This window comes from Neophocaena asiaeorientalis, unplaced genomic scaffold (assembly GCF_003031525.2).
Source record: "Neophocaena asiaeorientalis asiaeorientalis breed wild unplaced genomic scaffold, Neophocaena_asiaeorientalis_V1.1 scaffold110, whole genome shotgun sequence".
Taxonomy (NCBI): Eukaryota; Metazoa; Chordata; class Mammalia; order Artiodactyla; family Phocoenidae; genus Neophocaena; species Neophocaena asiaeorientalis.
Genome location: NW_020175053.1, coordinates 1,800,249 through 1,822,268, shown reverse-complemented (window position 1 = coordinate 1,822,268; position 22,020 = coordinate 1,800,249).

Here is a 22,020-nt window from a genome sequence, read left to right as displayed (position 1 = left end):
GTGCTGTGCGGCTGCTTCCCACTAGCCATCCATTTTACTTTTGGTAGTGTATATACAAGACCACCATTCTTAATCAGTTTCTGAAAACCCTAAAAAAGAGACATAGCTCTTTTAGAAAAAATTCAAGGTGAGTATTAAAATGCAAATACCACAGAAAACAAGAAAACACAGAAACATGTGTTTCTCCAAACAGCAAAGGGCTTTAAGTTAAGTTCTTTCCTGAAATAAGTTTTGGAGAGATGTGAGGGCAGGGGTTATCTAGCATGGGTGAGCTAAAAATTAAAAAAAAAAAAAAAGGGTTGACAACGGCGATCATATCAAGGGGGCAGAAGGAAGCACAAAAGATTAGGGTGGTATCAGACCAAGGACACGTGATCAGGACAGGTGCTCTCAGACCTGCTAAGTTGGGAGGGGGACAAGCCTCATCCTTTTCCTGCCAGCTCAGACTCTCTGTCTGGCAGCCCGGGAAAGTGAAGAGGGGCCGTGGGAGCCACAGCCCTGCTTACAAAGACAAGGACATGTATAACCTCTGATAACTTAACACTATGGTCTCCAATGTAAGAGGGTTTTTTTCTGTCAAGTTTCATCTTTCAACTTTTTACTGCTTTGTTTTTACTTCGTGTGGGACTTATTTCACAACTGCGGGGAGGAGGGAAATGTGACTTATCCCCTGTCCTACCGCCAATAAGAGTCCCCATTCTTGTCCCCGTGTATTCATGCCATCTGTCTCTGCAGTGGACCAAATAATCCATCGTGATTCACTGGCACACGGGCAGAATCAAGGGGTCGTCACAGCAGACACCACAAGACCCCAAGGTGCTCTGAACCATCAATGGTTGGGTTACACTCAGTGAGATTCTAGTATCAAGTCTATTTTCCCGTGACCCAATTTCCTAACATTGAATATCAGCCTTGCTAAGTGTGACATCTGGTGGTTCCCTGTTAACCAGAGTATCAGCTGACCAGAATTTCTCTCCTAAGTGTGTTCACACATCGTTTGCAATAGGAGCCTAGAAAGTCAAATTAATTTCTGATATGACATTTTCATTTCATGCTGATATGACATTTTCATTTCAGTGATAATCTGAAGTCTTTCTGGGCCAGAGAAATGTTCCTTAAGGTAAATCTCAAAAAATTATTAAAGCATGTCGGTCATAATAGATATTTTTATGATGTTGATAACATTGACTAAGAAAACTATTAGTCTGTAGTTCCTCAGACTGTGCTCAGCCGTCTGGGGGAAGAAGAGTGAATAAGATGGGGTCTTACCTTCTCTGCATTCTTGGTCCAAACCTGCCTCCTTCTGCAGCTGCTTCCCCCTATATTACCATCTACACCGTTAGCCTGGATTACTTTTCTTCTATAGCAGTTAACACTCTCTGAAATCATATATAGCGGTTATAAAGCAAACTAACATATTGGACAACCATGAACACACTCCCGTCATGCTTTCCTTCCTCGTTGGTTTCCTGTCTCCTCCCAGAAGAAGGTAAGGTCCATGAGGGGAGAGACTTTCTTATTCTCTTCTGAAACCTCAGTCAGTGACTAGAAGCACAAAGGAGGTCTTCAATAATTATATGTTGATCCAGGGATGATGGCTGAAAAAAATCTATGTCAATATTTGGGAGTTTTTTTATACTGGCTTATTTTTTTCCATTTTAGGTTAAACCTGGTTATTTCCCGTTGATGCAAAATGATTGTTGAAAGGTATGAGGTGCCTTTAATTGCTATGCATGATACATTTCTAAAAATGAAACATTTTCTAAGCCCTATATATCTTCCCAACTCATTCATCTCCTACCACATGATGTGTCTCGTATGGTGAAACACATCCCTGAGAAAGAGACGAGGTGCTGAGAGCAGAGGTGGGCTGGGCAGGTCTGCTAACCCAGCCCCTTGGGAAGACATCATGCCCATCAGTCCCTAAGGTTGACCAGCGGTTTGGTCTGGGGTTGTCCTGCACATCTGTCTACACATCTGGTCCCACCTTCTTATTTTGTGGTTGTTGCTGTTACATTGTTTTCTCTAAATATGAAAGCAACATATGTTCATATAGAAACCAACACATTCTGGCCCATTTCTCCTTGGTCTTTTTTCTAACATCTACCCACATGCATGCATGTGCACGTATTAAAATTTGAATCGCACTGTATATATAAAGTTCTGCATATTTTCCCTCGTCCTTAAAAACTGACTGTTTTTCATGGCTCTTTGCTAAGGTTTGTGTTTCAAGTTTTCTGTTAGTGCACGAGGTTCTTCCTGCTCGTATCTTTCCCAAAGATTTGGAAGTCATCCTATTTGAAATCGAACAAGAGCTTTCTTCGAAGCTTTAAAAATATGACTTCACATATATTTCCCAGAGTGATTGACAGGTGGCTGGAGCAAAGACCCGTCCGTGTCACATGCAGCCAGTCTGGTCCTCGGTGAGTTTGCAGTCGTGCTGTAGAAGGCTTAGCCAGTGAAGGGGGCCTCTGGGACACAGGAACAATACAACTGCTTTTGTCTCCCTTAGAGGTAGTACTGTTTGATCATCGAATGAAAATAATCCAGAAATGGATACTGAGTACTTAATATATAAATTAATAGGGTGCCATGAGTCGATTTATCTAAGCAGTTTGGTCTTGAATTAACAACTCTATTTATTGTGAGCCTGGGAATTCTGAATAAAAGTTCTTCTTTCTCTTTTTTATTCTTTTTCTTTTTTCTTTTATGCTGCTCATCAGAAAGCCAAAAGTTGACAAAGCCTCAGCTGACCCCAGTTTTGTGAACAAGCAAACCAACCACCTTGCTGGGGAAGGTCTATTGTCTGTCCTTCTGTTCACAGCAGATATCAAATTACAAGGTGGGAGATAAGAGGAGGTACTTTTACCAGCATCCTCCACCCGAGAAGGGAGCTTGCAGGAGGCCTGTGCAAATTCTGTCCACAAGGGAGGGGAGAGAGAGAGAGAGAGAGAGAGAGAGAGAGTAATTTTCTAGGTGTCCTTAAATCCATGGTTTGTTAATTGGAGGAAAGCACGCCGGGTTCCCTGAGAGGACCAGGAAAGAAGGACCTCCCTCCCCTGACTCAAGGGGGTCCCATGATTTAGTGAGCAGCTTTCCAGAATGTTCAGCCACTCAGCCATCTCATCAGGGGATGCTTGGATTAACAAATGCAAGCATTCTAACATTACTGGAGGGATTATTACATCGTGTTAAATATTTCATTTATCTGACACCACCCTACTGACTCACAGCTATCATTTATTTATTTACTTATTTATTTTATTTATTATTTTTTTTTGCGGTACGCCGGCCTCTCACTGTTGTGGCGTCTCCCGTTGCGGAGCACAGGCTCTGGACGCACAGGCTCAGCGGCCATGGCTCACAGGCCCAGCTGCTCTGCGGCATGTGGGACCCTCCAGGACCAGGGCACGAACCCGTGTCCCCTACATCGGCAGGCGGACTCTCAACCACTGCGCCACCAGGGAAGCCCACGGCTATCATTTATTAAATCAGCCTCCAGGTAAAACGACTTGATCGTTTTTCACAGTGGGACTCAACTTTCAACGCCCTCTTTCTGCCACACTTGCAAACTTGTGTCTTCCTTTCTGCTTCCGTTTCCAATTCCCCACAGGTGCACGTGCTTGTGGGGAATCCCGGCTACGTGAGCGGAGCAGATGGACAGGCTGAGGTGTCAAGGGGAGGAGGGGTGCATCAAAAGCCGGTATGGACGGACATCTGGTCAGTCTTGTGGACAGAATCAGGACACAGGCAAAAGGCTTGGAAATAAGGGGCCACCCCCAGGTCCAGATGCCTGAGCAGACACTGAGTGCACAACTCAGATGCTTGGAGCTGTTGGAACGTCCCAGTCAGCGCATTCCAGCAGAAAGCAGCCCAGGTCCCTCCAGGTCCTTGGAACAGTCAGTGAGGGACTTCTACACCTCTAGGGTAGGCTACGGTCTGCAGCCCCTGTCCAGCAGGAAGAAGTTTCAGAAGCAGAGACCTTCGGCCCCTTACCCCTTAAGAATAAGGATGTAGTCTCTCAGGGGGGAATGAGACCAGCTGGGACCTGGGAGCTTTTGCTGCAGTGCTTGCACCTGGACACACCTCTCCTCAAGCAACAAAATACAAGGAAACTAGGGCTTCCCTGGTGGCACAGTGGTTGAGACTCCGCCTGCCGATGCAGGGGACACGGGTTCGTGCCCCGGTCTGGGAGGATCCCACATGCCGCGGAGCGACTGGACCCGTGAGCCATGGCCGCTGAGCCTGCGCGTCCGGAGCCTGTGCTCTGCAACGGGAGAGGCCACAACAGTGAGAGGCCCGCATACCGGAAAAAAAAAAAAAGTCAATTTGCTGTATACCTGAAACTAACACAACATTGTAAATCAACTATACTCCAATATAAAATCAAAAAAACTGACAAGTAAGCCAAATCCAGCTGCCACCTGCTTTTCTTTTTAATAAAGTTTTACTGGAACATAAAGAAATTACTATGTGCTAGCTATTTTAGGAGCAATGATGATCAAAGTATGACTCCAGAACACATGGACCTACACAGTCAGGTGAAATCACCGCTGGTTACCTGTGCCAGGTAGAGAGATCACCTTCAATCCTGCCAGCACCCCAGCAACGATAGGGATTATCATCACCATGTTATAGAGGACATGGTAAGTATCTCTTGTGAGTTCACACAGCCACGGAGCTGCTGACTTAGCACCTAGACTCTGATCATCTCTGACACCAGAGCCTATGCCTTTTGTCATAGAAAGGGGTCCAACTCACCCTAAATAAACCTCCATGTATTATCCTTCGTCTGACTCTGAGTCAAAAGGTAGCATACACCCAGCTAGGACTTCTAAATGAGTCAAAAAATGACCCTCCACCTTCTGTGCTCCTGGGATCTAACCAGAGGTACTTGTATTTCGTTGGCCTTGCTGACACTTGTGGCCTTGTGTTCTTTCATTGGAATCCTCTCCCATGTTCTGCACCCCTTATACCTCCCCGCACCGGGAAATTGGGTCCATGTTCACTCAGGGAGGCTCCCTCCCAGGCTTTAGTGGACAGGAAAGCATGGTTACAGACCAAAGTATTTCAGCTCAACTGGAGATCTTTGTCATTTTTCAGAGACTTTAGCGTCTTGGATAAAGAGCCCCTATCTACCCAGGGAGTCCAGATGGTCACATTCAAGATGCCTGGGGTGTGAGGTGGGTGCACCTCTTTCCCTGTCTCAGAGACAGGCCCTGGAGGTCTGAGCTAATGTGAAACTTCTGTAATTATAATTAGATTATTATATCGAAGCATTTTTATTTGTAAAATACAAATGACACTTTCAATCCTGGCCCTCATTCCACCATATCCCCCTTTCCATTCCTCGGAGCTCAAACACAGCCTACAGCAGTATTTAAATGATGATAAGGTCATTTCTGCCTCAGTCCTTTACAGCTGGACACTTTACACCCCTCACCGAGTGACACTGTTTCTTCAGTTACTACTCCCCCGTGGTTTTCTAAGTGGATTCTTTTGATTAGATGCACCAGGCTAGATTACACTGAGGAATGCAGTGTATCTTACAAGCCAGTTAACTGATCTGCTGCGACCTCAGAACAGAAAGGAGAGAAATAAAGCTCTCCTGTGACTTACATCTCAAAAAACAATGATCATCTTCCAGTTAAATAAATCTATTTGAAACAATGCATTTTCAACTATTTAAAAATAGAATAGCCTATCGAAGCTGAATAAAAGTAGATATAACAAAATATGAATAGCAGCTACCTCTGGATGGTGGGATTAGTGGTGATATTAACCTCCTTATCAATACTTTTCCATTTCATTTAGTGTCTGCTGTGAGCATATAATGTTGTTATAATCAGAACAAAGGCAATAAACATTTTGTTCAATCTTAATTTCTGAAATGTTACCCAAAACACTCACATTAAAACTGTATGTTATACACACATAAAGTTACTTGAATGCTAGAGATGTAAACTGACGTTTCCATAAAGTCTGAATTCCAGGTTTTTGTCTCTAGTACATGGCCAAACCCAACTGATTCCATATAAAACAGGTACAAATTCTGGGTATTGTATTTTTTTTTAATTTATTTATATTATTTATTTATTTATTTTTAGCTGTGTTGGGTGTTTGTTGCTGCACGCAGGCTTTCTCTAGTTGCGGCAAGTGGGGGCTACTCTTCGTTGGTGCGCAGGCTTCTCATTGCAGTGGTTTCTCTTGTTGTGCAGTAGGGGCTCTAGGCACGTGGGCTTCAGGAGTTGTGGCACGAGGGCTCAGTAGTTGTGGCTTGTGGACTCAAGAGCACAGGCTCAGTAGTTGTGGCGCACAGGCTTATTTGTTCCGAGGCATATGGGATCTTCCCGGACCAGGGCTCAAACCAGTGTCCCCTGAATTGGCAGGCGGATTCTTAACCACTGCGCCACCATGGAACTCCTGGGTGTTGCATTTTATTTTACTTTATTTTATTTTTTTTTTTTTGCAGTATGCAGGTCTCTCACTGTTGTGGGCTCTCCCGTTGTGGAGCACAGGCTCTGGACGCACAGGCTCAGCAGCCATGGCTCACGGGCCCAGCTGCTCCGCGGCATGTGGGATTTTCCCAGACCAGGGCACGAACCCGTGTCCCCTGCATCGGCAGGCAGACTCTCAACCACTGTGCCACCAAGGAAGCCCTAAGGTGTTGTATTTTTAAAAATGTTTTCGATGCTGCAGAGACCTGGAAAGTGGGGATTTAGAGAAAGACAAGAATTACCAACGCAGGTATTTTCCAAACAAAAGTATTTGCCAAACCTAGATGAACCTGAGCTTACATGTCCATAGCTTTTTAGGGCATAAGGAGAAGGAAACAAAACCAGGGGTCTGTCCAAGGTGAGAAGTCTCCCCCTGCCCCACAAAAGAGCGCAACTTCAACCAGATTGCCAGCCCTCAACATAAAGGTGAACTGGAAATAAACCCACATTCCTGTCCCCAGGGGATAGCTGGAGAAATGTCCAATCTTAAAGATTTGAGCTGGGTAGAGAAAGAAAATCTCCACCTAGTATTCATAAGGACAAGCCAGGCCTCAAGCAGGTGAGTCTTATACAGATAGTCCAAAACTTTAACCCTATACATTAGCTGAAAGCCATCCCTGGTAGGTAAGGCACCCGGGAACCAACAGAAGCAAATGCGGATCCTCTCTGAAAGAATCTCCTTCCCACCTTTAACCTAGTTTTCAAAGGATACTTTCAGATAAAGCTTTATGGTTAAAAATCGTGAAATTTACAGGGAAGCTAGGCCTATGAGCATGAGGCAGAAACAAAATTCAGCAGAACTGGAATAAGATATTAGATGTTGGATTATCAGACAACAGACATTAAAACAAATACATTGGATAAGTTCAATGACACGGAAAGAAAAGGGATCAAAAATAGTAATGAAGAAGAGATTAGAAAGAAAGACCTAGGAGATTGGATTAAGAGCCACGTAGAATGTCTAGAAGTGAAAAATATAAGCACTGAAATTTAAAATTCAGTGAATGCTATTTAACTGACCCAGACTCAGAGGAAGAGAAATTAACAAACTAAAAGATAGACCTGAAGAGATGTTTTAGAATTCAGTCCAGAGAGAAAAAGTGATGAAAGGAGGTTAAGACCCATGATAGAGAGAGAAAGATATAACAAACACTGCGACATGGTCTCTGTGGCAATGGATGGCACGTCAGGAATGGTTTCAGGCAGAAGTGGGCCATGCCAGGTAATTCACACATCTCTGGACAGCGTCCACGAGGCCACAAATCTCCTGTCACCCACAGAAGGCACAAAAGGTTCTGGTCACTCAATCAGATGGCATCTTTGGACAAGTGTCCCTCACGGGCACATACCTACGACTGTGCTTGGGCGCTGCTGGGACACCAGAGCCAGAGGCTGTGGACACAGGTGTTTCCTTGTACAGTACAGGGATTAGCCTTGTTGAAATACATGACAAATATAGCGCAGGACAGGCGGCTCTACTTCATGACTTTTGAAATTAGAGGCACATTTCAAAGAGCCTGAGAGGCGAGTGACACTAATCCCCTTCAGCCACTTAACAAGGACGGCCTGGACCACGTCTCACTTGCAGCTCGTGGGGGATAGATGATCCCATGACCGCGTCTTGGGAAGTGGAGAGGGGGCTCCCACACAGTCCTGGGATCAGAGAAGCCAGTGGCTGACCCTGTTCCTCCACAAATAATGTTTCGTCCAGCAGAGGGAGATAGCTTCAGAGGACTCTGCATGGAAACCAGAGCCAGAAATGGAACTAGGAACCACTGCAGTGGGTAGGAAATGAAGCTCTACCATATGGAGACTTTAGGACACATGAGGGACGCCTGGGCCTTGGGCTTGGGAGGACTCTGCTGGTGAGACAGGGCAGAATCAGTATCTGAGAGGTGGGCATGGCACGGGAGGATCCTGCAAGGGACCAACCCGGGGTGCCTGGCAGAGCTGTTGATCTCTTTGTTGTTTGTCTCTCCCATTGAGGGGCTAAACACTGAATAGCGTGCCTGGACTCCCATCTCTTGCAAGGATATCCCAGGGCATGGAAGCTCCCGTGAGATGAGACTAAACTTTGCCAGACATTAAATTTCTTTTTCTTCTGACTTAGAATACATTGTGCAAAAAGCATGCCCTGCGTCAGCAGCCAAAGCAACTCATCTGGGACATGCAAGCCTCATCCATCACGTTCGGCATTTTGATCCACTGTTCCATCTGAGGCTTGAAATGACAGAGCTGCCACCATATGTGAAATCTGCCTTCGCTCTGTTTACTATTTCATTTCATCCTTGATTTCCTCTTGCTTTTCGAGGTGTTGAATGCATTATTGAAGGGCTGAGTTGATGTCTACAATACTCTTTCAACTGTCTTCGATTTTCTCAGCCAAATATTTTATCACAGTTACTGGAACTGAAACCAGGGTGTAAAAATGTTTGCATTCGTTTATTGGAAAAAAATAATCAGTAAAGTCTTACTACAATGTCTTGTGGAACTTACTACAATGTTTGAGTCAGAAATGATAGACTTTCTAGGCGGACACGTTGGCATTTGAAGCCCTGAACGATAAAAGTTGCTCTGGAGCCCGGGATGCAGGGGGCTTAGCACTGGCCAGCTTTGACTGTGGTTTGGAAGTGTGTCACAGATTGCGTTCCACCTGGGAGACCACGGCTGTCAGCCTCAGCCCAGGGTCAGACAGAGGATGCTTGTGGGGAGAGAGAGGATGGGCCACCGGGGCAAGGACAGAGCCCTTTCTGCAAGCACGCAACCCACGTGAGAATTTCTTCACTGGAAAACACCAGGGAAGTCTGGGAACAAGATGCCCACAGGAGCCAAGGATCCTCTGGAGCCTGGGGTGGGAGGCCCACATCAGAGGCACCTTGACTCCCCAGGGCTGCGAGTTGGGGCATCAACCACTAGGAACTCAAAGATCATCTGTGGGAGAAACATGACGGTGAGGGAGGGTGGTGATATACACTCCGTGCAGCTAAAGTGCAAAGTCTGTCCTTGGAGGATGTGACCGCAGGCCATCACAGCTCAAAATGAACAGCTTTCTTAGAGGAGCTGGTTTTGGTTCAGGAGGGTCCACTCTAACGGTGACAGCAGGGACAGTGCTGGCGAGCAGGGAGGTGAGGGGGAGGCCTTCCCAGAAGCAGACGAGACTGCCCCCAAGGCTCCTGGCTGGTGGCCGGAGGCACGAGGATGGGCAAGGGTCTGCCCGCCTGGCCAGCGCCCTCGGACCCATTTACCTGCTCAGCACCTGTGCCGGAAGCTTGGACATCCAGCCCCCTCTGGTTTCACTCGCACAGCCCACCCCTCCTTTCTTTTATTGGTTCCAGCTTGGACTCACACTGACTTCTGATCAACCCCACAACAGTCCCTGCTTCGGTGGCGCCCCCTGTTCATGACGGTCCTGACTCTTGACGTTTCCCTAAGGAAGCAGGGATGCGCCCAGCATCCCCGGGAGGTGGGGAGGAGGCATCCATTCGCTCCAGGCTGGCTGCTCCATGACTTGGACACGGTGTTTGCCCCACTTTCCTTACTTATGGAAAATACCTAATTCATAGAGTTGTTTTAGAGATTAATTAAGAGATATACGTCACTATAGTGTTACCCAGTGGGGGATCAGTTCCTAGATGAGGCCTCACCAGTACCAATATTGGGGAATTTGGTAGTAATGCCAGGAACTACCGTGCACAAGCTTGAATATTAATCTCTTTCTTAAATACACGTTCAAGTGCACAAACAGGATTTAATCATCAGTCAACTACATAGCTCTCTTTACTTCAGTCTTTTCTCATCAAGCTGAGTTAAGAAATCTTCTGTGTGCTATTAAGGGGAGAGATCTAAACAGAAAGGAAGGTGGTCCCCTGTGCCCTCCCTGGGCAGGTCAGGGAAACGTACCCAAGAGAAGACAGAACAGTGCAGTCAGACAGACCTGGGGTCGATGCCCTGCTCCTTCCATTGCTAGACTGACAAGGAATTTAAGCTCTCCAAGTCTCAGTTTTCCAACCTGTAAAGTGGGAAGATGATATCTATGTAATGGAGATCTTATAAGCATTAAATAAATCTGACTCAGAGTAAGTACTCAAGGAATGTTATCTATATTTTTTACAATATCACATTAAATAATTATTATTTATTCCACATACTACCAACTAAGAAACATATGTAACTAAACTGCAGCAACTAGGTAATGTCGTCCACCAGACAAACAGTGAATGAGATGATACTGTGCGCGGTGGCCATTCGGTCCCCAAGGTCATCATTTATTCATTTAACTCATGACTGCATGATTAATTATGCACCGTTAATGTTAGCGTCAACCTAAATAAGTGATGACCACTCTCATCTGTTTATTCTTTGCTTCTCAAGTATGATATTTTTAAATGAATGTAACTTTGTTTTGTACCAAAAAGCACTTTTTCATGATGGATACACATACATCATTTTATTTCATCTGGTTGATAAAACAAATTTCAACTAAGGCACGATTTTCAAATTAATGATTTTGAATAATTAGATATGAATGCATTCTGTACAATGCATTAAGTACTTAATGTGGCCCGGAAAGAACGTTACATGTGGGGCAATGCAGCCATGAAATAAGGAAAATATGCTGCGTGCTGTCATGGGGGGTGGGAGATAGATCCTTACTAGTTGTACGTGTGTATATGTGTGACGACATGCATTTAATTGTATGTGCATACAGTTACACACACATGCATGTAATTTCAACTGTGGTAGGCGATAGGAAGGAAAAACAGTGAAAGGCCAGGGAAATCTCTGAGAAAGTGCTTTTGATCTGAAACCTGGAGGGCAAGCAGGTGTTAGCCATCAAGGTCATCCCAAGGAGAGGAGAGAGTGTGCTTGAAAGTTGTAAGACAGGACAGTGTTCAGAATCTTCAGGAACTAAAGAGGGCCAGGATGGGTGCACATTCGTAAGAGAATGAACAGTGGAGCTGGGGTTTGTGAAGCCTTGTAGATCGTGTTAAGGCTTTTGGATTTTATTGCAAGTACATTTTGATAGGACATTAAGCAGGGGTCTGCAATGGTCCAGTTTGCATTTTTAAAAGTCCCTCTTGGGCTTCCCTGGTGGTGCAGTGGTTGGGAATCTGTCTGCCGATGCAGGGAACACGGGTTCGTGCCCCGGTCCTCCTCTTGGTGCCTTTGTGAAATGTGGATGAAAAAGAGGCCAAAGGAATGAATATGGAGGCCAGAATGAGGCCCAGTGGTGGCTTGAATAGGACAATAGGAGGATGTGGAAAGAGGATTTTGGAGGCAGAATCTCAGGATTGGGTGAGAGATTAGATGAAGGACTAAGACGGGGAGAAGGCTAAAATGCATCTCAGGTTTCTGGGTGGGTGGAGGTTCCTTTTTTTTTTTTTTTTTTCGGTACGCGGGCCTCTCACAGCTGTGACCTATTCCATTGCGGAGCACGCGGGCCACTCACAGCTGTGGCCTATTCCATTGCAGAGCACAGGCTCCGGACGCGCAGGCTCAGCGGCCATGGCTCACGGGCCCAGCCGCTCCGCGGCATGTGGGATCTTCCAGGACCGGGGCACGAACCCGTGTTCCCTGCATCGGCAGACAGATTCCCAACCACTGCGCCACCAGGGAAGCCCGAGGTTCCATTTATTGAGATGGAGAGCAAGGAGAAGACATATCAAGAAATGCATGGACTGGACCATTTGCACATGGGTGAGCCCCCTGTTGCTGAAGAGTGTTTGAGCATAAATGGCTTTTTTAAAGATACATATGGGGGAGAAATTTAGATGAGATGAATTTTAAGATTCGTTTGTTCTAATTCTAGAGTTTGCAAGTATTGGTTGGATGGCAGCCTGGTAGTATTAAGAGAAAAAACACAAATGCTTGGCCATCTCTTGACCTATGGAATTGGGTACAAGGTACAGTTTTCTATTACCTTCAATACCAAAATAATTGACACGTCTCTGAGTTATACAATATTGTTATATTATATGAAAATTTGAGTTTTATAGATTTGAAATAATGTGGTGACATTAATAACAATGCCTCCTTTCTTGCACAAAATTCAAAATAATGTCAATCCTCTAAGTTAAAAAACATTAAGAATTTTGCATCAACAGATGAATGGATAAAGAAGATGTGATATGTATACGCACACACACACACACACACACACACAAAATGGAATATTAGCCATAAAAAAGAATGAAATAATGCATTTTGCAGCAACGTGGATGGACCTAGAGATTATACTAAGTGAAGTAAGTCAGACAAAGACAGATATTATACTATATCACTTATCTGTGTAATCTAAAAGATAATACAAGTGAACTTATTTACAAAACAGAAACAGACTCACAGACATAGAAAACAAACTTATGGTTACCAAAAGGCAAAGGGTGGGGAGGGATTAACAGATACACACTTCTATATATAAAATAGATAAACAACAATGATTTACTGTATAACACCAGGACCTATATTCAATATCCAGTAATAACCTATGATGGAAAAGAATCTGAAAAGAATTCACTTTGCTGTACCCCTGAAACTAACACAATATTGTAAATCAACTGTAGTTCGATGAAAGAAAAATCAGGAATTTTAATTTCAAAGGTGATTAATCCTGTGGATTTTGAATTGTGTGTCTGTTGCTTTCCTATGGCTGTGTCATTTTAGCAGGTAAACTGAAATACTGATCATTCTTTTCTCGAATGAATGATGAACTATGACAGTTTTGAGTTAGGTGATGTATACAGGAAAACATCCTCACTTAGAGTGAGATTCTATCATTCTTCCTATGTAGCAGAATTATGGAATTTAGCTTACAAATGAGCTTGCCCAGCCCCCATGGATGTAGCTTTATAGAATGTGATACAGCCAGTAGTATTAGTGAATCATCTTTTCTTCCAAATATTACACATATTTTCTCAAACGTGTTATTTTAAGTTCCTTCTTCTCTTCCCCTTTGTCTCTCATCTTCCCAAAGTATAGATTTAAAGTAAGTTATTAGCAGGTATGTAGACAGTCTTCAAACTGCAGTGGTACATGGGTAGAAAGCAAGTATCAAATAGGAAATTATTCCTTACATTTCTGTTCCCCCAAGGAGGAGGAACAGCAAGACGTTAAAAGGGCTGTCATCATCAAAACATATGTGGAGAAAATAATTTCCCAGAGAGAAGATAAAATTCTGTGGGCTATCTGGTTTGAGTTGGGAGCGGTTTGAGCTCAGAGCATACAACATGTTCAAAAAGACTTGTGTTTGCAAGATGCAGAGGACAATGAGGTTATGGACCAATATGTGGGTAAAATAAGAGCACGTACATGCCAGTAGGACTTTTTCTTTGTTTTTCAAAACTGTTCAGCATTTTGTTTTATTTTCTTTCAAATACCCTGTGCAAAAAGAAAGGAGGGCGGGGGGGACAATGGATCACATCCTGCATTGATCCCAGAAGGGGCATCCTTTATCTCTGTGACTTACGTCAGAATGTATGGGGCAGTTTCTCTGTTTTACATGGAAGAATCATCATCTAAAGTACCATAGTTTCTCCTTGTACCTGACTTCATGGTGTTTCCATGCCTGTGGAGAGAATATGAAATGAGGCCAAAATAAAAGATCAGATTTAGTTAGAGTTCCAAAAGAAAGCTCTTTGGTTCTGCTTAAATAGGAGGGGCGTTAGTAATTCAGATCAAGAAAAACAGTAGAATACATACGACACCAGACAGTAACAGAGAAGCCTTCTGGGCTCCTTGTCTGTGGACCCACCCAGATGCCATGAGGTGAAGCAGGTATGCCGTGAGGTGAAGCAGTACACAGGTAAAAGAAAATGCAGGGCCAGCTCATCAATTATATTTGTCACATTGTGCACTCTAAAATGTTTTTATTAAACGATAGATTGGAGTAAAAATTTCATTTCCAAAGTTTGGAGAGGAAATCGAATGCAACTGTTGATTTTGCTCCCCCTCACCCTTGTTTTAAACAATCTTAATCATGTTCCTTAAGATCTAAACAAATTAAAACACACAGAGAAGGAAAAAGGGTGAAGGAAGACAAATTGAGGCTTTTCCTCCTGTATTTCCGTGAATCTTGAGCAATACCAGCATATTTGTCTACTTGATGACTGACTAAAATCACCTGCCAGGTAGGACTGTGGATGGTAATTTAGCAGAAGGAAGGCAAATGGGGCATCAGGTGTCCACTCGGAACTTGCCTTTCTGTGCTCTGATTTCTATGTGACTAGAGAAAGCGTCTCTTCCTGTTAACCGATGATTTCAAGGGTTTTCACAAATACAGCTCTGAGATCTAGTTACAGTAACATCCTATTTATCCAGCACCTGGAAAAAACAAGCATCACCAAACATGGAATTTTCATAGCACTTTGCATAGCACTTTGAGTACCAAAACTTAAGGAAAAAGAATCACCAATTTTGATTGAAGCCCTTCACAAGAGATACATTTTCTCCTTACTTCTTCCTGTGTGTTTTGCTGGTGATTCCTAAATTTATATCTCCAATGGACACTTCTCCCTGAACCCTATTTTCTTTATCTAAGTACCTACTTAGCAGACCCATTTGAAAATCTATTAATCATCTCAAAATTAACATGTTGATCTCTCTTAAACCCTTCTTCTCTCAGTAAATGACAATTCTACTCTTCCAGTTGCTAAAGTCAAACCCATTGAGGTTATTCTGTACCTCTCTCTCTCTCTCTCTCTCTCTCTCCTCATATCCAATTCATCAGCAATTTCTGTTACTGCTATTATCAAAGTATCTCCACAATGAGATCACCTCTACCACTTCTGCCCTGGTTCAAGCCACCATCACCTGTCACTTGAAATACTGCAACAGATTCCTAACTAGTCTCCATGCTTTATTCTTGCCCCTACAGTCTATTCTCAATAGTAGTCAAAGTAACGCCTCTAAAATGTAAGTCAGTATGTGTTTCTTCTCTACTTAAAACCTCCAATGGCGTCCCACCTCACTCAGAGCGAAATCCAAAGTCCTTCCAATGGCCCAAAGCTGTCCATGAGCCATCTTGACACCAAAGTGACCTCAGTGCCCTCCCCTGCATCCACCTCAGTCCATGGACATGCCAAACACACTCTATCTTTCCATATGCTTTCTCTTCTGTTTGGAATATTTTATCCTACAAGACCTACGTGACAATGTCCCTCACTTTCTACAGGTCTCTCTGTTCCAACAGGTTGCTGTTGGCAACTTTCCCAACCACCTTATAACAAATACCTTTCCCGCCATATTCCCTCTCACTGCTTTATTTTTCTTCCATACATTTATCATTATATAACATAATATGGGTGGACGGATGGATTCATTCATTCATTATTCTTATGGCTTACAGCTCTTACCTATGAATAAATGTGTAAAATGTATGATGTTAATTCTGGGATCTTAGCTATATCCTGAATAACTGAGATGGACCTATAAATGACTTCCGAATAGAGTAGAATTATTCCACCTGGGGGGAAATTGTGATATGCCTAATAGATTCTCAGAAGTTTGTGTGAGGAGCAAGAATGTCCACAATGATGTGGCAGCTCCCACCGGGCTGCTTGGAGTGAGTGGGAGCGGAGGAGGGAATCGTACCCCAGGTTGTCTTCTCTGGGACTCGTGACATCCATCGCTTGTGGCAAATCCATCATGCCCCCAAAGGTGTCTGGATACTGTGCTCAGGATTTCCCCATAAAAAGAAGGAACTATACAGCAGGTGAGTTATCTCCCAGGAGGTCTGACATGGAGGAGGAATGTGAGGACCTCTCGCTTCCCTTTTCTTGCTTTTTTTTCCAGCAAGTATTCATTTTTTTTTTTTTTAGAGTATAATTGCTTTACAATGTTGTGTTAGTTTCTGCTGTACAATGAAGTGACTCAGCTATATGTATATATATATATATATCCCCTCTCTCTTGGACTTCCCTCGCCCCCCCATCCCACTCATCTAGGTCATCATAGAGCACCGAGCTGAACTCCCTGTGCTATACAGCAGGTTCCCACTAGCTTTCTATTTTACACATGGTAGTGTATTTGTCAAACCTAATCTCCCAATTCATCCCACCCTCCCCTTCCCCTGCTGTGTCCACACGTCCGTTCTCTATGTCTGCGTCTCTATTCTTGCCCTGAAAATAGGTTCATCTGGACCATTTTTCTAGATTCCACATATATGCATTAATGTATGATATTTGTTTTTCTCTTTCTGACTCACTTCACTCTGTATGACAGACTCTAGGTCCATCCACATCTCTACAAATGACCCAATTTCATTCCTTTTTATGGCTGAGTCATATTCCATTGTATATATGTATATGTACCACATGTCTTCTTTATTCATTCTCTTGCTTTCTTAATAAAGTCTACTTTTTAGCTCATGCTTTTTGGAGTCCACAGGAGCACCCTCAGGTTCAACAAATTGCTAGAAGGACTCATAAAATTCAGACAATCTCTCATATTCATTATGGTTTATTACAGCAAAAGGACACAAGTTAAAATCAGCAAAGATGAAAGGAATGCCTCCAGACAGAGTCCAGGAGAGACCAGGCACAGCTTCCCCTTGTCCTCTCCTAATGGAGTAATTTGATGATCATTGCTTAATTCTCCCAACAACGATATTTGATGTGCATGGAGTACTGCCAACCAGGGAGGCTCACCTGAGCCTTGGTGTCCAGGGTTTTTGTTGGGAGTGTGTCTTGGAGGCATGGAGCTCCCCGTGGCTGAACTTAGTACCTCAGTTCCCAGCCTCTCCAGAGGTTACACAGCTGTTGTGTTGCCCAAGACCTCACCATAAATCACACGGTGAGCCCAGACTGTCTGGTGTGACCCATGTCCCCGGGTAAACAAAGATGCCCTTATCAGACAGGGTATCCCAAAAGCTTAGAGGTTATTTCCCAGGACTTGGTCAAAGGCCAGACCTTTCTTTGAAATGTACAGAGTTTCAACACCCAAGAACTGCTGAGTCAGACCTTTACTGCACACATGCTGTGTGGTTTTGTCAAATGCATCCTTGGCCTTTGCACAATAGATGATGACCACGAAGGACACAACCTCAGTGGCAGAAGAAAAGGAACCTGTTCATTCTGATCAGAAAGGATTACATTCCCTCTTCAGCCACAGAAGAAAGCCAGCTAAAATGACAGTAGTGGATGAATCCGTGAGACCCTGGCAAGTTCATGTACAAACAAAGTGGGTCAACTCAGTTATTCTATAACCAACATATTATGTGGTTAGTTGAACAATTAAAATTTTCTATAACAAACATGTACATTTCTGAGAGAATAAACAGATTTCTTGATTATTTACCATAGACATTTAATCATGATAAGAAGAAATTATAAAACAATAAAACATAAAGTAGACATTTATCCTTCTTGCTAGATTCTTAATTTACACTACTCCTGTGATTTCCAGAGCGAAAATATTCCTGAACCTTCACTCATAATCCTTGGCTAAGCAGGATAATACCAGAACCATCCTTTGAATTTTCAAAGTACTTATGGCAACAAAATTATTCAGGACTTCTTATCCAACACAATTGTAATTTGCCCTTCTAGAAGGAAAGGTAGTCAAAAACCAAATTATAGTCATTAATTTCTAATTTCCACACTGTAAATATCACCCATTTGTGGCTTTGATTAAAACAGTAGAGGCAGAGAGAGGAGCAGTTTTATTAAGAATCAAAGAAACCAAAGGAAGAGCTGTTTTGTAGCTTTCTGCGTGTCCACCTGCAGGAGTTGCTTTGGAAAATTTATAGCAAAATTCAAGTTTGACTCACATATGTATGTGGACTGGGATGTAGAGAAGGTATGACTCATTACAAGAGTTCAACTCAAGCTTTGAAACACATTATGCTTCCTCTTTTATAAGAGAAAAGATTTCAGCTCTGCGTACCCAAATGATATTATTTCATCAAATCCAATTCGTTCTTTTTTTTAGTGGGAAACAGATAATTAGGAATTCCTTCTCTTCCAGAAACGTAAGAGGAGCTTCAAATCTTTCAATCAACAAAGCCAAAGAGAAATATTCCCTCTGAGCCTCCAATCCAATAAAAAGTTAAAGATGGAATCCAGACAATCTAGAGGTCTGCAAACTCCTAGACTCACCCTGAATAAAGGCTTAGCTCTTTTCATATTTTTGAAAGTCAACGAAAATTAAATGATATTTTTTTATGGTACTACAAGGAGGTAGTGATCTTGATGCATTTCATCAATGTTTTTGGCTTTTCTTGAGTCATCACAACAATTCTTATCTCAGGTAGCTATTTATTGAGGCATTAGACAAGGGAAAGACAAAGAGAAAAAATACAGTCTGAATTTCAAAGCTAAAAAAGGCTTAAAGTGAGTTTACTTCAAAGTGAATTCAGTCACCTTACTTTATAGAAAACTGAGGCCTGGACAGGTGAAGTCACCTGCACATACTCGTTCACTTTCTCATCTATTCAATGAATGCATTAAGATTGAATCTCTTCCCTATGCTGGATGCGAAGATTTAAGTCAGCCAAGGAGACAAATTCCAGTGGCTTTGCAATCAGAGAACCAGCAACGCCAAAGAAGCCACTGAGGCTGGAATGTGGATTTGCCCCCAGTGGCATGTCCTGGCTCTTCTGGGGAACTCAAGTCGCTGAAGACCAAAGAATATGGGGGACTCTATGATGTTCCATAGGCTGCTCTAGCTCATTCTGCAGAAGCCAGTAGTCCTGTAGATTTCATAATGTACGCTTCTCTCCAGAGTGTCCAGAAATACTTTGACACTTTCCTGATGGACTCAAGTTCACTTTCATTTTCTGTCCTATGCTGAAATAAGAAGTAAGTTTAAACTTCCCTCCCATCCAGGCTGCCACATAACATTGAGCAGAGGTCCCTGTCCTAGACAGTAGGAGTTTGGGGGAGAATGGATACATGTATATGTATGGCTGAGTCCCTTTGCTGTGTACCTGAAACTATCACAGCATTGTTAATCGGCTATACTCCAATATAAAATAAAGAGTTAAAAAAAAAAAGAGAAGTAAGTTTAAGCAATGGGAGATAAGCTCTTTCCTTGCAAATAGATGCCTACGACACTACTAAAAAAAAAAATCTGGTAAAGCAATTATACTCTAATAAAGATGTTTTAAAAAAATCTGCATAGCAAGCTTGATGCTAATAGCTTTCAGTTATGCTCTCCTAATGATGCCCAAGCTCTTACAAATTCATTATGAGCCCTCTCTGCTTCCCTTTTATTACTATGCTGTCATTTTTTTTTAATTAGTAATGCTTTGGATTCAACATATAACTTGAAGGATACCATCAAAGGAACACTCGCACAAAGTTCTTTTCTCAACAAGGTCAAGATTGTTCCCATTATTGTTTATAATAGCTTTCATGTTCCTCTGAATTTTGTTTCATTTTCTTAAAATCTATGAAAAGTATCTTTATGCTCTTGGATTAATTATAATTACATCACGGGTACCAGTACTTAGTTGCGCATTTAATCTAGGCTGGGGATTTTGTGTTTCTCTATATCTCACACAGCGCTGAAAATAATTCTTTGGTGGGATAAGAAGATAGAGTACATGTGGATACTTAAGGAGGTATTGATGGAGTCATGGAGTAGTATCTTCCTATTAGCTAAAATCTAACAGATTTAATGTTTGCTTTTTTAAAAAAGACCATTTCCTGAACTCATCTTCTGTTTTTCACTGTTTGTAGTGAAGGTCTGGACTTTGTCCAGACTCTCCCTCACCGATGTATGTTACTGATGAGAGGCACCCCAGCCCAGCTTCGAGCCTCACTCACCCTGGTCATCTCAGGGTGTTGATACTTGCATCATCTTCCAGTGACCAAGCCCACAGTGCTTTCATCTTCCTCTGTGTGTAATGCATAGCCATCCACATGCATACTCAGTCTGTGCTTTGAGGCATAGGAAATGGAATTTTAAAATGCAATAATCCATTCCCACGAGAAAAGGGTTTAAAGTATCTCTGCCAATAATGACAGCTTTCCCTCTCCATCTCTTTGCAGGCACGCCTGGTTGTGAAGTACACGTGCACCCTGATTGTCCCTCTGGTTGATATAGAGACGCAGTGCATTAACTATCTGGTTAATATAGAGACGCAGTGCATTAACTAAAGCCTGAGAATGGAGCCCATTTCTACTATTAACCATTTATTAAGTCAACAAGTAACTAATGACGACACTCTTCTTTCTAATGTGCAGCAGTTTTATGCATTTAGCGGTATTATTCTTTGAACAGATGTGTCTTTTCAAAGCTGTCTTCCTTTCCTAGGAACAGAGGATTTCTTAATTGTATGCTTGTAAGCTGCTTCAAAAGGTGTCTCTGAACACACCACTGAGATCCTTCCTTACAGAGGGCCCAGTGATATGCAAACCAACCCATCATCAGGATGTGAACAGCCAGCTCCCCACATCAAGCACCCAATTAGCTCGTATTCTTTTGCTAAACGTACTCCTCAGCCAATGCAGTGAGCCTCAATGCTTTGATTTGGAAGCCTTAGAAATACCTGGGAGTTATTTGAATGTGGCAGTATCAGAACTACAAAAGATAAGCAGGAAGCATTTCACAGCCCGTCAGCAAACTGTAGGATTTGAGAGCAGACACCCAGGGTTGTACCAAATTCCCTCCACGTTAATGTTTTGAATAACCAAGCTCGTTAGCCAGGTTTTTGCTCAGCACTTCCCTTTATCGATAAAAAGGAGCATTCACAAAGAATCAATATCTAAAGTTCATCAGGCAACTGCAATTACTTTTATGATGTCCTCAATGCCGAGCTTTAACAAAGAAAACCTCGCTTCTATACTCTGAAAGGCACCGATAGATGCTGGCAACCACATTGATAGCACTTTTTCCTCAAGAAGTATAATAAGCTCTTGGGTCACCTTCAAAATATGCTTACGTTCTTTCCCTGGAATAGAGTTACTGTGAGGTATCAAGTGACTGAAAAAGCGAGGAGAAGAAATAAAATGATTGCTCAGCAGGAAAAGCGTGATGGTGGTGTTCCAGCCTGCCTCTCTGCCAGAGCAAAGGTCATGGAAATTCAGCGTGAGCCCAAGTGGGTCTTCAGCAGCAGACACCGTGAGCGCGATTCTGGCACAAGTGGTGTTTGTGTGACAGCTGCATATATGGGCTCCAGCTCCAGCCTCAGCCCTGCTCTGCAGAGGAAGGTGCATCCCACAATTTCCCACTGAGTCATGAGATCAAGTAAGAATTCCTCTGATGTCTTTAAATAGCCTTGGCTCCAGCAAGCAAACGTGGGTGTGGTTACTGAGTGTGTCTGTGTGTGCCTGGCGGGGATAAGCAGGTCTCCGGTTGCTGCTGGAGGGGGCTGTGGAGGGGGCTCTGGAGGGGACTGCAGTTGCCTCCCAGTGACACTGGTAAGATCTGTTTGCAGTGGTTCAACACAAGAGCTCATGCACTAAGGTGCTCATGGAACGATGGTGTCTGATGGTAAAGGCAGGAATTGGCTGCCTTCTTTGCTGGATGGGAAACTGATGTTGGGGTCTGCTGGAAAAATCACTTGTCCTGTGAATGACTTACA